A 14,271-nucleotide genomic window follows, 5' to 3' on the forward strand; every position below is an offset into this window, starting at 1 on the left:
CTCCTTAAATATGCGTTCTAGAGCGAAAAGGACTTTAATTCGTGACCACCCCCAAAAAATTGAAAAATCCACCCAAAACCTACAAAAATTGAAATTTTTATATGAAAAACTTCTTTTGCCCATATCTCCTTAAATATGCGTCCTAGAGCGAAAAGGACTTTAATTCGTGACCACCCCCAAAAAATTGAAAAATCCACCCAAAACCTAAAAAAATTTAAATTTTTATATGAAAAACTTCTTTTGCCCATATCTCCTTAAATATGCGTCCTAGAGCGAAAAGGACTTTAATTCGTGACCACCCCCAAAAAATTGAAAAATCCACCCAAACATACAAAAATTGAAATTTTTATATGAAAAACTTCTTTTGCCCATATCTCCTTAAATATGCGTCCTAGAGCGAAAAGGACTTTAATTCGTGACCACCCCCAAAAAATTGAAAAATCCACCCAAACCCTAAAAAAATTTAAATTTTTATATGAAAAACTTCTTTTGCCCATATCTCCTTAAATATGCGTCGTAGAGCGAACAGGACTTTAATTCATGACCACCCCCAAAAAATTGAAAAATCCACCCAAAACCTACAAAAATTGAAATTTTTATATGAAAAACTTCTTTTGCCCATATCTCCTTAAATATTCGTCCTAGAGCGAAAAGGACTTTAATTCGTGACCACCCCCAAAAAATTGAAAAATCCACCCAAACCTACAAAAATTGAAATTTTTATATGAAAAACTTCTTTTGCCCATATCTCCTTAAATATGCGTCCTAGAGCGAAAAGGACTTTAATTCGTGACCACCCCCAAAAAATTGAAAAATCCACCCAAAACCTACAAAAATTGAAATTTTTATATGAAAAACTTCTTTTGCCCATATCTCCTTAAATATGCGTTCTAGAGCGAAATGGACTTTAATTCGTGACCACCCCCAAAAAATTGAAAAATCCACCCAAAACCTACAAAAATTGAAATTTTTATATGAAAAACTTCTTTTGCCCATATCTCCTTAAATATGCGTCCTAGAGCGAAAAGGACTTTAATTCGTGACCACCCCCAAAAAATTGAAAAATCCACCCAAAACCTAAAAAAATTTAAATTTTTATATGAAAAACTTCTTTTGCCCATATCTCCTTAAATATGCGTCCTAGAGCGAAAAGGACTTTAATTCGTGACCACCCCCAAAAAATTGAAAAATCCACCCAAACCTACAAAAATTGAAATTTTTATATGAAAAACTTCTTTTGCCCATATCTCCTTAAATATGCGTCCTAGAGCGAAAAGGACTTTAATTCGTGACCACCCCCAAAAAATTGAAAAATCCACCCAAAACCTACAAAAATTGAAATTTTTATATGAAAAACTTCTTTTGCCCATATCTCCTTAAATATGCGTCCTAGAGCGAAAAGGACTTTAATTCGTGACCACCCCCAAAAAATTGAAAAATCCACCCAAAACCTACAAAAATTGAAATTTTTATATGAAAAACTTCTTTTGCCCATATTTCCTTAAATATGCGTCCTAGAGCGAAAAGGACTTTAATTCGTGACCACCCCCAAAAAATTGAAAAATCCACCCAAAACCTACAAAAATTGAAATTTTTATATGAAAAACTTCTTTTGCCCATATCTCCTTAAATATGCGTCCTAGAGCGAAAAGGACTTTAATTCGTGACCACCCCCAAAAAATTGAAAAATCCACCCAAAACCTACAAAAATTGAAATTTTTATATGAAAAACTTCTTTTGCCCATATCTCCTTAAATATGCGTCCTAGACGAAAAGGGCTTTAATTCGTGACCACCCCCAAAAAATTGAAAAATCCACCCAAAACCTAAAAAAATTTAAATTTTTATATGAAAAACTTCTTTTGCCCATATCTCCTTAAATATGCGTTCTAGAGCGAAAAGGACTTTAATTCGTGACCACCCCCAAAAAATTGAAAAATCCACCCAAAACCTACAAAAATTGAAATTTTTATATGAAAAACTTCTTTTGCCCATATCTCCTTAAATATGCGTCCTAGAGCGAAAAGGACTTTAATTCGTGACCACCCCCAAAAAATTGAAAAATCCACCCAAAACCTAAAAAAATTTAAATTTTTATATGAAAAACTTCTTTTGCCCATATCTCCTTAAATATGCGTTCTAGAGCGAAAAGGACTTTAATTCGTGACCACCCCCAAAAAATTGAAAAATCCACCCAAAACTACAAAAATTGAAATTTTTATATGAAAAACTTCTTTTGCCCATATCTCCTTAAATATGCGTCCTAGAGCGAAAAGGACTTTAATTCGTGACCACCCCCAAAAAATTGAAAAATCCACCCAAAACCTACAAAAATTGAAATTTTTATATGAAAAACTTCTTTTGCCCATATCTCCTTAAATATGCGTCCTAGAGCGAAAAGGACTTTAATTCGTGACCACCCCCAAAAAATTGAAAAATCCACCCAAAACCTAAAAAAATTGACATTTTTATATGAAAAACTTCTTTTGCCCATATCTCCTTAAATATGCGTCCTAGAGCGAAAAGGACTTTAATTCGTGACCACCCCCAAAAATTTGAAAATCCACCCAAAACCTAAAAAAATTGACATTTTTATATGAAAAACTTCTTTTGCCCATATCTCCTTAAATATGCGTCCTAGAGCGAAAAGGACTTTAATTCGTGACCACCCCCAAAAAATTGAAAAATCCACCCAAAACCTAAAAAAATTTAAATTTTTATATGAAAAACTTCTTTTGCCCATATCTCCTTAAATATGCGTCCTAGAGCGAAAAGGACTTTAATTCGTGACCACCCCCAAAAAATTGAAAAATCCACCCAAAACCTACAAAAATTGAAATTATTAGATGAAAAACTTCTTTTGCCCATATCTCCTTAAATATGCGTCCTAGAGTGAAAAGGACTTTAATTCGTGACCACCCCCAAAAAATTGAAAAATCCACCCAAAACCTACAAAAATTGAAATTTTTATATGAAAAACTTCTTTTGCCCATATCTCCTTAAATATGCGTTCTAGAGCGAAAAGGACTTTAATTCGTGACCACCCCCAAAAAATTGAAAAATCCACCCAAAACCTACAAAAATTGAAATTTTTATATGAAAAACTTCTTTTGCCCATATTTCCTTAAATATGCGTCCTAGAGCGAAAAGGACTTTAATTCGTGACCACCCCCAAAAAATTGAAAAATCCACCCAAAACCTACAAAAATTGAAATTTTTATATGAAAAACTTCTTTTGCCCATATCTCCTTAAATATGCGTCCTAGAGCGAAAAGGACTTTAATTCGTGACCACCCCCAAAAAATTGAAAAATCCACCCAAAACCTACAAAAATTGAAATTTTTATATGAAAAACTTCTTTTGCCCATATCTCCTTAAATATGCGTCCTAGAGCGAAAAGGGCTTTAATTCGTGACCACCCCCAAAAAATTGAAAAATCCACCCAAAACCTAAAAAAATTTAAATTTTTATATGAAAAACTTCTTTTGCCCATATCTCCTTAAATATGCGTCCTAGAGCGAAAAGGACTTTAATTCGTGACCACCCCCAAAAAATTTAAAAATCCACCCAAAACCTAAAAAAATTGAAATTTTTATATGAAAAACTTCTTTTGCCCATATCTCCTTAAATATGCGTCATAGAGCGAAAAGGACTTTAATTCGTGACCACCCCCAAAAAATTGAAAAATCCACCCAAAACCTAAAAAAATTGAAATTTGTATATGAAAAACTTCTTTTGCCCATATCTCCTTAAATATGCGTCCTAGAGCGAAAAGGACTTTAATTCGTGACCACCCCCAAAAAATTGAAGAATCCACCCAAAACCTAAAAAAATTGAAATTTTTATATGAAAAACTTCTTTTGCCCATATCTGCTTAAATATGCGTCCTAGAGCGAAAAGGACTTTAATTCGTGACCACCCCCAAAAAATTGAAAAATCCACCCAAAACCTAAAAAAATTTAAATTTTTATATGAAAAACTTCTTTTGCCCATATCTCCTTAAATATGCGTCCTAGAGCGAAAAGGACTTTAATTCGTGACCACCCCCAAAAAATTGAAAAATCCACCCAAAACCTAAAAAAATTGAAATTTTGCCCATATCTCCTTAAATATGCGTCCTAGAGCGAAAAGGACTTTAATTCGTGACCACCCCCAAAAAATTAAAAAATCCACCCAAAACCTAAAAAAATTGAAATTTTTATATGAAAAACTTCTTTTGCCCATATCTCCTTAAATATGCGTCCTAGAGCGAAAAGGACTTTAATTCGTGACCACCCCCAAAAAATTGAAAAATCCACCCAAAACCTACAAAAATTGAAATTTTTATATGAAAAACTTCTTTTGCCCATATCTCCTTAAATATGCGTCCTAGAGCGAAAAGGACTTTAATTCGTGACCACCCCAAAAAATTGAAAAATCCACCCAAAACCTACAAAAATTGAAATTTTTATATGAAAAACTTCTTTTGCCCATATCTCCTTAAATATGCGTCCTAGAGCGAAAAGGACTTTAATTCGTGACCACCCCCAAAAAATTGAAAAATCCACCCAAAACCTAAAAAAATTTAAATTTTTATATGAAAAACTTCTTTTGCCCATATCTCCTTAAATATGCGTCGTAGAGCGAAAAGGACTTTAATTCATGACCACCCCCAAAAAATTGAAAAATCCACCCAAAACCTACAAAAATTGAAATTTTTATATGAAAAACTTCTTTTGCCCATATCTCCTTAAATATGCGTCCTAGAGCGAAAAGGACTTTAATTCGTGACAACCACCAAAAATTGAAAAATCCACCCAAAACCTAAAAAAATTGAAATTTTTATATGAAAAACTTCTTTTGCCCATATCTCCTTAAATATGCGTCCTAGAGCGAAAAGGACTTTAATTCGTGACCACCCCCAAAAAATTGAAAAATCCACCCAAAACCTACAAAAATTGAAATTTTTATATGAAAAACTTCTTTTGCCCATATCTCCTTAAATATGCGTCCTAGAGCGAAAAGGACTTTAATTCGTGACCACCCCCAAAAAATTGAAAAATCCACCCAAAACCTAAAAAAATTGAAATTTTTATATGAAAAACTTCTTTTGCCCATATCTCCTTAAATATGCGTTCTAGAGCGAAAAGGACTTTAATTCGTGACCGCCCCCAAAAAATTGAAAAATCCACCCAAAACTTAAAAAAAGTTAAATTTTTATATGAAAAACTTCTTTTGCCCATATCTCCTTAAATATGCGTCCTAGAGCGAAAAGGACTTTAATTCGTGACCACCCCCAAAAAATTGAAAAATCCACCCAAAACCTAAAAAAATTGAAATTTTTATATGAAAAACTTCTTTTGCCCATATCTCCTTAAATATGCGTCCTAGAGCGAAAAGGACTTTAATTCGTGACCACCACCAAAAAATTGAAAAATCCACCCAAAACCTAAAAAAATTGAAATTTTTATATGAAAAATTTCTTTTGCCCATATCTCCTTAAATATGCGTTCTAGAGCGAAAAGGACTTTAATTCGTGACCACCCCCAAAAAATTGAAAAATCCACCCAAAACCTACAAAAATTTAAATTTTTATATGAAAAACTTCTTATGCCCATATCTCCTTAAATATGCGTCCTAGAGCGAAAAGGACTTTAATTCGTGACGACCCCCAAAAAATTGAAAAATCCACCCAAAACCTAGAAAAATTGACATTTTTATATGAAAAACTTCTTTTGCCCATATCTCCTTAAATATGCGTCCTAGAGCGAAAAGGACTTTAATTCGTGTCCACCCCCAAAAAATTGAAAAATCCACCCAAAACCTAAAAAAATTGAAATTTTTATATGAAAACTACTTTTGCCCATATCTCCTTAAATATGCGTCCTAGAGCGAAAAGGACTTTAATTCGTGACCACCCCCAAAAAATTGAAAAATCCACCCAAAACCTAAAAAAATTGAAATTTTTATATGAAAAACTTCTTTTGCCCATATCTCCTTAAATATGCGTCCTAGAGCGAAAAGGACTTTAATTCGTGACCACCCCCAAAAAATTGAAAAATCCACCCAAAACCTAAAAAAATTTAAATTTTTATATGAAAAACTTCTTTTGCCCATATCTCCTTAAATATGCGTCCTAGAGCGAAAAGGACTTTAATTCGTGACCACCCCCAAAAAATTGAAAAATCCACCCAAAACCTAAAAAAATTGAAATTTTTATATGAAAAACTTCTTTTGCCCATATCTCCTTAAATATGCGTCCTAGAGCGAAAAGGACTTTAATTCGTGACCACCCCCAAAAAATTGAAAAATCCACCCAAAACCAAAAAAAAATGAAATTTTTATATGAAAAACTTCTTTTACCCATATCTCCTTAAATATGCGTTGTAGAGCGAAAATGACTTTAATTCGTGACCACCCCCAAAAAATTGAAAAATCCACCCAAAACCTAAAAAAATTTAAATTTTTATATGAAAAACTTCTTTTGCCCATATCTCCTTAAATATGCGTCCTAGAGCGGAAAGGACTTTAATTCGTGACCACCCCCAAAAAATTGAAAAATCCACCCAAAACCTACAAAAATTGAAATTTTTATATGAAAAACTTCTTTTGCCCATATCTCCTTAAATATGCGTCCTAGAGCGAAAAGGACTTTAATTCGTGACCACCCCCAAAAAATTGAAAAATCCACCCAAAACCTACAAAAATTGAAATTTTTATATGAAAAACTTCTTTTGCCCATATCTCCTTAAATATGCGTCCTAGAGCGAAAAGGACTTTAATTCGTGACCACCCCCAAAAAATTAAAAAAATCCACCCAAAACATAAAAAAATTTAAATTTTTATATGAAAAACTTCTTTTGCCCATATCTCCTTAAATATGCGTTCTAGAGCGAAAAGGACTTTAATTCGTGACCACACCCAAAAAATTGAAAAATCCACCCAAAACCTAAAAAAATTTAAATTTTTATATGAAAAACTTCTTTTGCCTATATCTCCTTAAATATGCGTCCTAGAGCGAAAAGGACTTTAATTCGTGACCACCCCCAAAAAATTGAAAAATTCACCCAAAACCTAAAAAAATTGAAATTTTGCCCATATCTCCTTAAATATGCGTCCTAGAGCGAAAAGGACTTTAATTCGTGACCACCCCCAAAAAATTAAAAAATCCACCCAAAACCTAAAAAAATTGAAATTTTTATATGAAAAACTTCTTTTGCCCATATCTCCTTAAATATGCGTCCTAGAGCGAAAAGGACTTTAATTCGTGACCACCCCCAAAAAATTGAAAAATCCACCCAAAACCTAAAAAAATTGAAATTTTTATATGAAAAACTTCTTTTACCCATATCTCCTTAAATATGCGTTGTAGAGCGAAAATGACTTTAATTCGTGACCACCCCCAAAAAATTGAAAAATCCACCCAAAACCTAAAAAAATTTAAATTTTTATATGAAAAACTTCTTTTGCCCATATCTCCTTAAATATGCGTCCTAGAGCGGAAAGGACTTTAATTCGTGACCACCCCCAAAAAATTGAAAAATCCACCCAAAACCTACAAAAATTGAAATTTTTATATGAAAAACTTCTTTTGCCCATATCTCCTTAAATATGCGTCCTAGAGCGAAAAGGACTTAAATTCGTGACCACCCCCAAAAAATTGAAAAATCCACCCAAAACCTACAAAAATTGAAATTTTTATATGAAAAACTTCTTTTGCCCATATCTCCTTAAATATGCGTCCTAGAGCGAAAAGGACTTTAATTCGTGACCACCCCCAAAAAATTAAAAAAATCCACCCAAAACATAAAAAAATTTAAATTTTTATATGAAAAACTTCTTTTGCCCATATCTCCTTAAATATGCGTTCTAGAGCGAAAAGGACTTTAATTCGTGACCACACCCAAAAAATTGAAAAATCCACCCAAAACCTAAAAAAATTTAAATTTTTATATGAAAAACTTCTTTTGCCTATATCTCCTTAAATATGCGTCCTAGAGCGAAAAGGACTTTAATTCGTGACCACCCCCAAAAAATTGAAAAATTCACCCAAAACCTAAAAAAATTGAAATTTTGCCCATATCTCCTTAAATATGCGTCCTAGAGCGAAAAGGACTTTAATTCGTGACCACCCCCAAAAAATTAAAAAATCCACCCAAAACCTAAAAAAATTGAAATTTTTATATGAAAAACTTCTTTTGCCCATATCTCCTTAAATATGCGTCCTAGAGCGAAAAGGACTTTAATTCGTGACCACCCCCAAAAAATTGAAAAATCCACCCAAAACCTACAAAAATTGAAATTTTTATATGAAAAACTTCTTTTGCCCATATCTCCGTAAATATGCGTCCTAGAGCGAAAAGGGCTTTAATTCGTGACCACCCCCAAAAAATTGAAAAATCCACCCAAAACCTAAAAAAATTTAAATTTTTATATGAAAAACTTCTTTTGCCCATATCTCCTTAAATATGCGTCCTAGAGCGAAAAGGACTTTAATTCGTGACCACCCCCAAAAAATTTAAAAATCCACCCAAAACCTACAAAAATTGAAATTTTTATATGAAAAACTTCTTTTGCCCATATCTCCTTAAATATGCGTCCTAGAGCGAAAAGGACTTTAATTCGTGACCACCCCCAAAAAATTGAAAAATCCACCCAAAACCTAAAAAAATTGAAATTTGTATATGAAAAACTTCTTTTGCCCATATCTCCTTAAATATGCGTCCTAGAGCGAAAAGGACTTTAATTCGTGACCACCCCCAAAAAATTGAAGAATCCACCCAAAACCTAAAAAAATTGAAATTTTTATATGAAAAACTTCTTTTGCCCATATCTGCTTAAATATGCGTCCTAGAGCGAAAAGGACTTTAATTCGTGACCACCCCCAAAAAATTGAAAAATCCACCCAAAACCTACAAAAATTGAAATTTTTATATGAAAAACTTCTTTTGCCCATATCTCCTTAAATATGCGTCCTAGAGCGAAAAGGACTTTAATTCGTGACCACCCCCAAAAAATTGAAAAATCCACCCAAAACCTAAAAAAATTTAAATTTTTATATGAAAAACTTCTTTTGCCCATATCTCCTTAAATATGCGTCCTAGAGCGAAAAGGACTTTAATTCGTGACCACCCCCAAAAAATTGAAAAATCCACCCAAAACCTACAAAAATTGAAATTTTTATATGAAAAACTTCTTTTGCCCATATCTCCTTAAATATGCGTCCTAGAGCGAAAAGGACTTTAATTCGTGACCACCCCCAAAAAATTGAAAAATCCACCCAAAACCTACAAAAATTGAAATTTTTATATGAAAAACTTCTTTTGCCCATATCTCCTTAAATATGCGTCCTAGAGCGAAAAGGGCTTTAATTCGTGACCACCCCCAAAAAATTGAAAAATCCACCCAAAACCTAAAAAAATTTATATTTTTATATGAAAAACTTCTTTTGCCCATATCTCCTTAAATATGCGTCCTAGAGCGAAAAGGACTTTAATTCGTGACCACCCCCAAAAAATTTAAAAATCCACCCAAAACCTAAAAAAATTGAAATTTTTATATGAAAAACTTCTTTTGCCCATATCTCCTTAAATATGCGTCCTAGAGCGAAAAGGACTTTAATTCGTGACCACCCCCAAAAAATTGAAAAATCCACCCAAAACCTAAAAAAATTGAAATTTGTATATGAAAAACTTCTTTTGCCCATATCTCCTTAAATATGCGTCCTAGAGCGAAAAGGACTTTAATTCGTGACCACCCCCAAAAAATTGAAGAATCCACCCAAAACCTAAAAAAATTGAAATTTTTATATGAAAAACTTCTTTTGCCCATATCTGCTTAAATATGCGTCCTAGAGCGAAAAGGACTTTAATTCGTGACCACCCCCAAAAAATTGAAAAATCCACCCAAAACCTACAAAAATTGAAATTTTTATATGAAAAACTTCTTTTGCCCATATATCCTTAAATATGCGTCCTAGAGCGAAAAGGACTTTAATTCGTGACCACCCCCAAAAAATTGAAAAATCCACCCAAAACCTACAAAAATTTAAATTTTTATATGAAAAACTTCTTTTGCCCATATCTCCTTAAATATGCGTCCTAGAGCGAAAAGGACTTTAATTCGTGACCACCCCCAAAAAATTGAAAAATCCACCCAAAACCTAAAAAAATTTAAATTTTTATATGAAAAACTTCTTTTGCCCATATCTCCTTAAATATGCGTCCTAGAGCGAAAAGGACTTTAATTCGTGACCACCCCCAAAAAATTGAAAAATCCACCCAAAACCTAAAAAAATTGAAATTTTGCCCATATCTCCTTAAATATGCGTCCTAGAGCGAAAAGGACTTTAATTCGTGACCACCCCCAAAAAATTAAAAAATCCACCCAAAACCTAAAAAAATTGAAATTTTTATATGAAAAACTTCTTTTGCCCATATCTCCTTAAATATGCGTCCTAGAGCGAAAAGGACTTTAATTCGTGACCACCCCCAAAAAATTGAAAAATCCACCCAAAACCTACAAAAATTGAAATTTTTATATGAAAAACTTCTTTTGCCCATATCTCCTTAAATATGCGTCCTAGAGCGAAAAGGACTTTAATTCGTGACCACCCCAAAAAATTGAAAAATCCACCCAAAACCTACAAAAATTGAAATTTTTATATGAAAAACTTCTTTTGCCCATATCTCCTTAAATATGCGTCCTAGAGCGAAAAGGACTTTAATTCGTGACCACCCCCAAAAAATTGAAAAATCCACCCAAAACCTAAAAAAATTTAAATTTTTATATGAAAAACTTCTTTTGCCCATATCTCCTTAAATATGCGTCGTAGAGCGAAAAGGACTTTAATTCATGACCACCCCCAAAAAATTGAAAAATCCACCCAAAACCTACAAAAATTGAAATTTTTATATGAAAAACTTCTTTTGCCCATATCTCCTTAAATATGCGTCCTAGAGCGAAAAGGACTTTAATTCGTGACCACCCCCAAAAAATTGAAAAATCCACCCAAAACCTAAAAAAATTTAAATTTTTATATGAAAAACTTCTTTTGCCCATATCTCCTTAAATATGCGTCCTAGAGCGAAAAGGACTTTAATTCGTGACCACCCCCAAAAAATTGAAAAATCCACCCAAAACCTAAAAAAATTGAAATTTTTATATGAAAAACTTCTTTTGCCCATATCTCCTTAAATATGCGTCCTAGAGCGAAAAGGACTTTAATTCGTGACCACCCCCAAAAAATTGAAAAATCCACCCAAAACTTAAAAAAAGTTAAATTTTTATATGAAAAACTTCTTTTGCCCATATCTCCTTAAATATGCGTCCTAGAGCGAAAAGGACTTTAATTCGTGACCGCCCCCAAAAAATTGAAAAATCCACCCAAAACTTAAAAAAAGTTAAATTTTTATATGAAAAACTTCTTTTGCCCATATCTCCTTAAATATGCGTCCTAGAGCGAAAAGGACTTTAATTCGTGACCACCCCCAAAAAATTGAAAAATCCACCCAAAACCTAAAAAAATTGAAATTTTTATATGAAAAACTTCTTTTGCCCATATCTCCTTAAATATGCGTCCTAGAGCGAAAAGGACTTTAATTCGTGACCACCCCCAAAAAATTGAAAAATCCACCCAAAACCTAAAAAAATTGAAATTTTTATATGAAAAATTTCTTTTGCCCATATCTCCTTAAATATGCGTTCTAGAGCGAAAAGGACTTTAATTCGTGACCACCCCCAAAAAATTGCAAAATCCACCCAAAACCTACAAAAATTGAAATTTTTATATGAAAAACTTCTTTTGCCCATATCTCCTTAAATATGCGTCCTAGAGCGAAAAGGACTTTAATTCGTGACGACCCCCAAAAAATTGAAAAATCCACCCAAAACCTAGAAAAATTGACATTTTTATATGAAAAACTTCTTTTGCCCATATCTCCTTAAATATGCGTCCTAGAGCGAAAAGGACTTTAATTCGTGTCCACCCCCAAAAAATTTAAAAAATCCACCCAAAACCTAAAAAAATTGAAATTTTTATATGAAAACTACTTTTGCCCATATCTCCTTAAATATGCGTCCTAGAGCGAAAAGGACTTTAATTCGTGACCACCCCTAAAAAATTGAAAAATCCACCCAAAACCTAAAAAAATTGAAATTTTTATATGAAAAACTTCTTTTGCCCATATCTCCTTAAATATGCGTCCTAGAGCGAAAAGGACTTTAATTCGTGACCACCCCCAAAAAATTGAAAAATCCACCCAAAACCTAAAAAAATTGACATTTTTATATGAAAAACTTCTTTTGCCCATATCTCCTTAAATATGCGTCCTAGAGCGAAAAGGACTTTAATTCGTGACCACCCCCAAAAAATTTAAAAATCCACCCAAAACCTAAAAAAATTGAAATTTTTATATGAAAAACTTCTTTTGCCCATATCTCCTTAAATATGCGTCCTAGAGCGAAAAGGACTTTAATTCGTGACCACCCCCAAAAAATTGAAAAATCCACCCAAAACCTAAAAAAATTGAAATTTTTATATGAAAAACTTCTTTTACCCATATCTCCTTAAATATGCGTTCTAGAGCGAAAAGGACTTTAATTCGTGACCACCCCCAAAAAATTGAAAAATCCACCCAAAATCTAAAAAAATTTAAATTTTTATATGAAAAACTTCTTTTGCCCATATCTCCTTAAATATGCGTCCTAGAGCGGAAAGGACTTTAATTCGTGACCACCCCCAAAAAATTGAAAAATCCACCCAAAACCTACAAAAATTGAAATTTTTATATGAAAAACTTCTTTTGCCCATATCTCCTTAAATATGCGTCCTAGAGCGAAAAGGACTTTAATTCGTGACCACCCCCAAAAAATTGAAAAATCAACCCAAAACCTACAAAAATTGAAATTTTTATATGAAAAACTTCTTTTGCCCATATCTCCTTAAATATGCGTCCTAGAGCGAAAAGGACTTTAATTCGTGACCACCCCCAAAAAATTAAAAAAATCCACCCAAAACATAAAAAAATTTAAATTTTTATATGAAAAACTTCTTTTGCCCATATCTCCTTAAATATGCGTTCTAGAGCGAAAAGGACTTTAATTCGTGACCACACCCAAAAAATTGAAAAATCCACCCAAAACCTAAAAAAATTTAAATTTTTATATGAAAAACTTCTTTTGCCCATATCTCCTTAAATATGCGTCCTAGAGCGAAAAGGACTTTAATTCGTGACCACCCCCAAAAAAATTGAAAAATCCACCCAAAACCTAAAAAAATTGAAATTTTGCCCATATCTCCTTAAATATGCGTCCTAGAGCGAAAAGGACTTTAATTCGTGACCACCCCCAAAAAATTAAAAAATCCACCCAAAACCTAAAAAAATTGAAATTTTTATATGAAAAACTTCTTTTGCCCATATCTCCTTAAATATGCGTCCTAGAGCGAAAAGGACTTTAATTCGTGACCACCCCCAAAAAATTGAAAAATCCACCCAAAACCTACAAAAATTGAAATTTTTATATGAAAAACTTCTTTTGCCCATATCTCCTTAAATATGCGTCCTAGAGCGAAAAGGGCTTTAATTCGTGACCACCCCCAAAAAATTGAAAAATCCACCCAAAACCTAAAAAAATTGAAATTTTTATATGAAAAACTTCTTTTGCCCATATCTGCTTAAATATGCGTCCTAGAGCGAAAAGGACTTTAATTCGTGACCACCCCCAAAAAATTGAAAAATCCACCCAAAACCTACAAAAATTGAAATTTTTATATGAAAAACTTCTTTTGCCCATATCTCCTTAAATATGCGTCCTAGAGCGAAAAGGACTTTAATTCGTGACCACCCCCAAAAAATTGAAAAATCCACCCAAAACCTAAAAAAATTTAAATTTTTATATGAAAAACTTCTTTTGCCCATATCTCCTTAAATATGCGTCCTAGAGCGAAAAGGACTTTAATTCGTGACCACCCCCAAAAAATTGAAAAATCCACCCAAAACCTAAAAAAATTTAAATTTTTATATGAAAAACTTCTTTTGCCCATATCTCCTTAAATATGCGTCCTAGAGCGAAAAGGACTTTAATTCGTGACCACCCCCAAAAAATTGAAAAATCCACCCAAAACCTAAAAAAATTGAAATTTTGCCCATATCTCCTTAAATATGCGTCCTAGAGCGAAAAGGACTTTAATTCGTGACCACCCCCAAAAAATTAAAAAATCCACCCAAAACTTAAAAAAATTGAAATTTTTATATGAAAAACTTCTTTTGCCCATATCTCCTTAAATATGCGT

Source organism: Haematobia irritans, chromosome 3 (assembly GCF_050003625.1).
Source record: "Haematobia irritans isolate KBUSLIRL chromosome 3, ASM5000362v1, whole genome shotgun sequence".
Lineage (NCBI taxonomy): Eukaryota > Metazoa > Arthropoda > Insecta > Diptera > Muscidae > Haematobia > Haematobia irritans.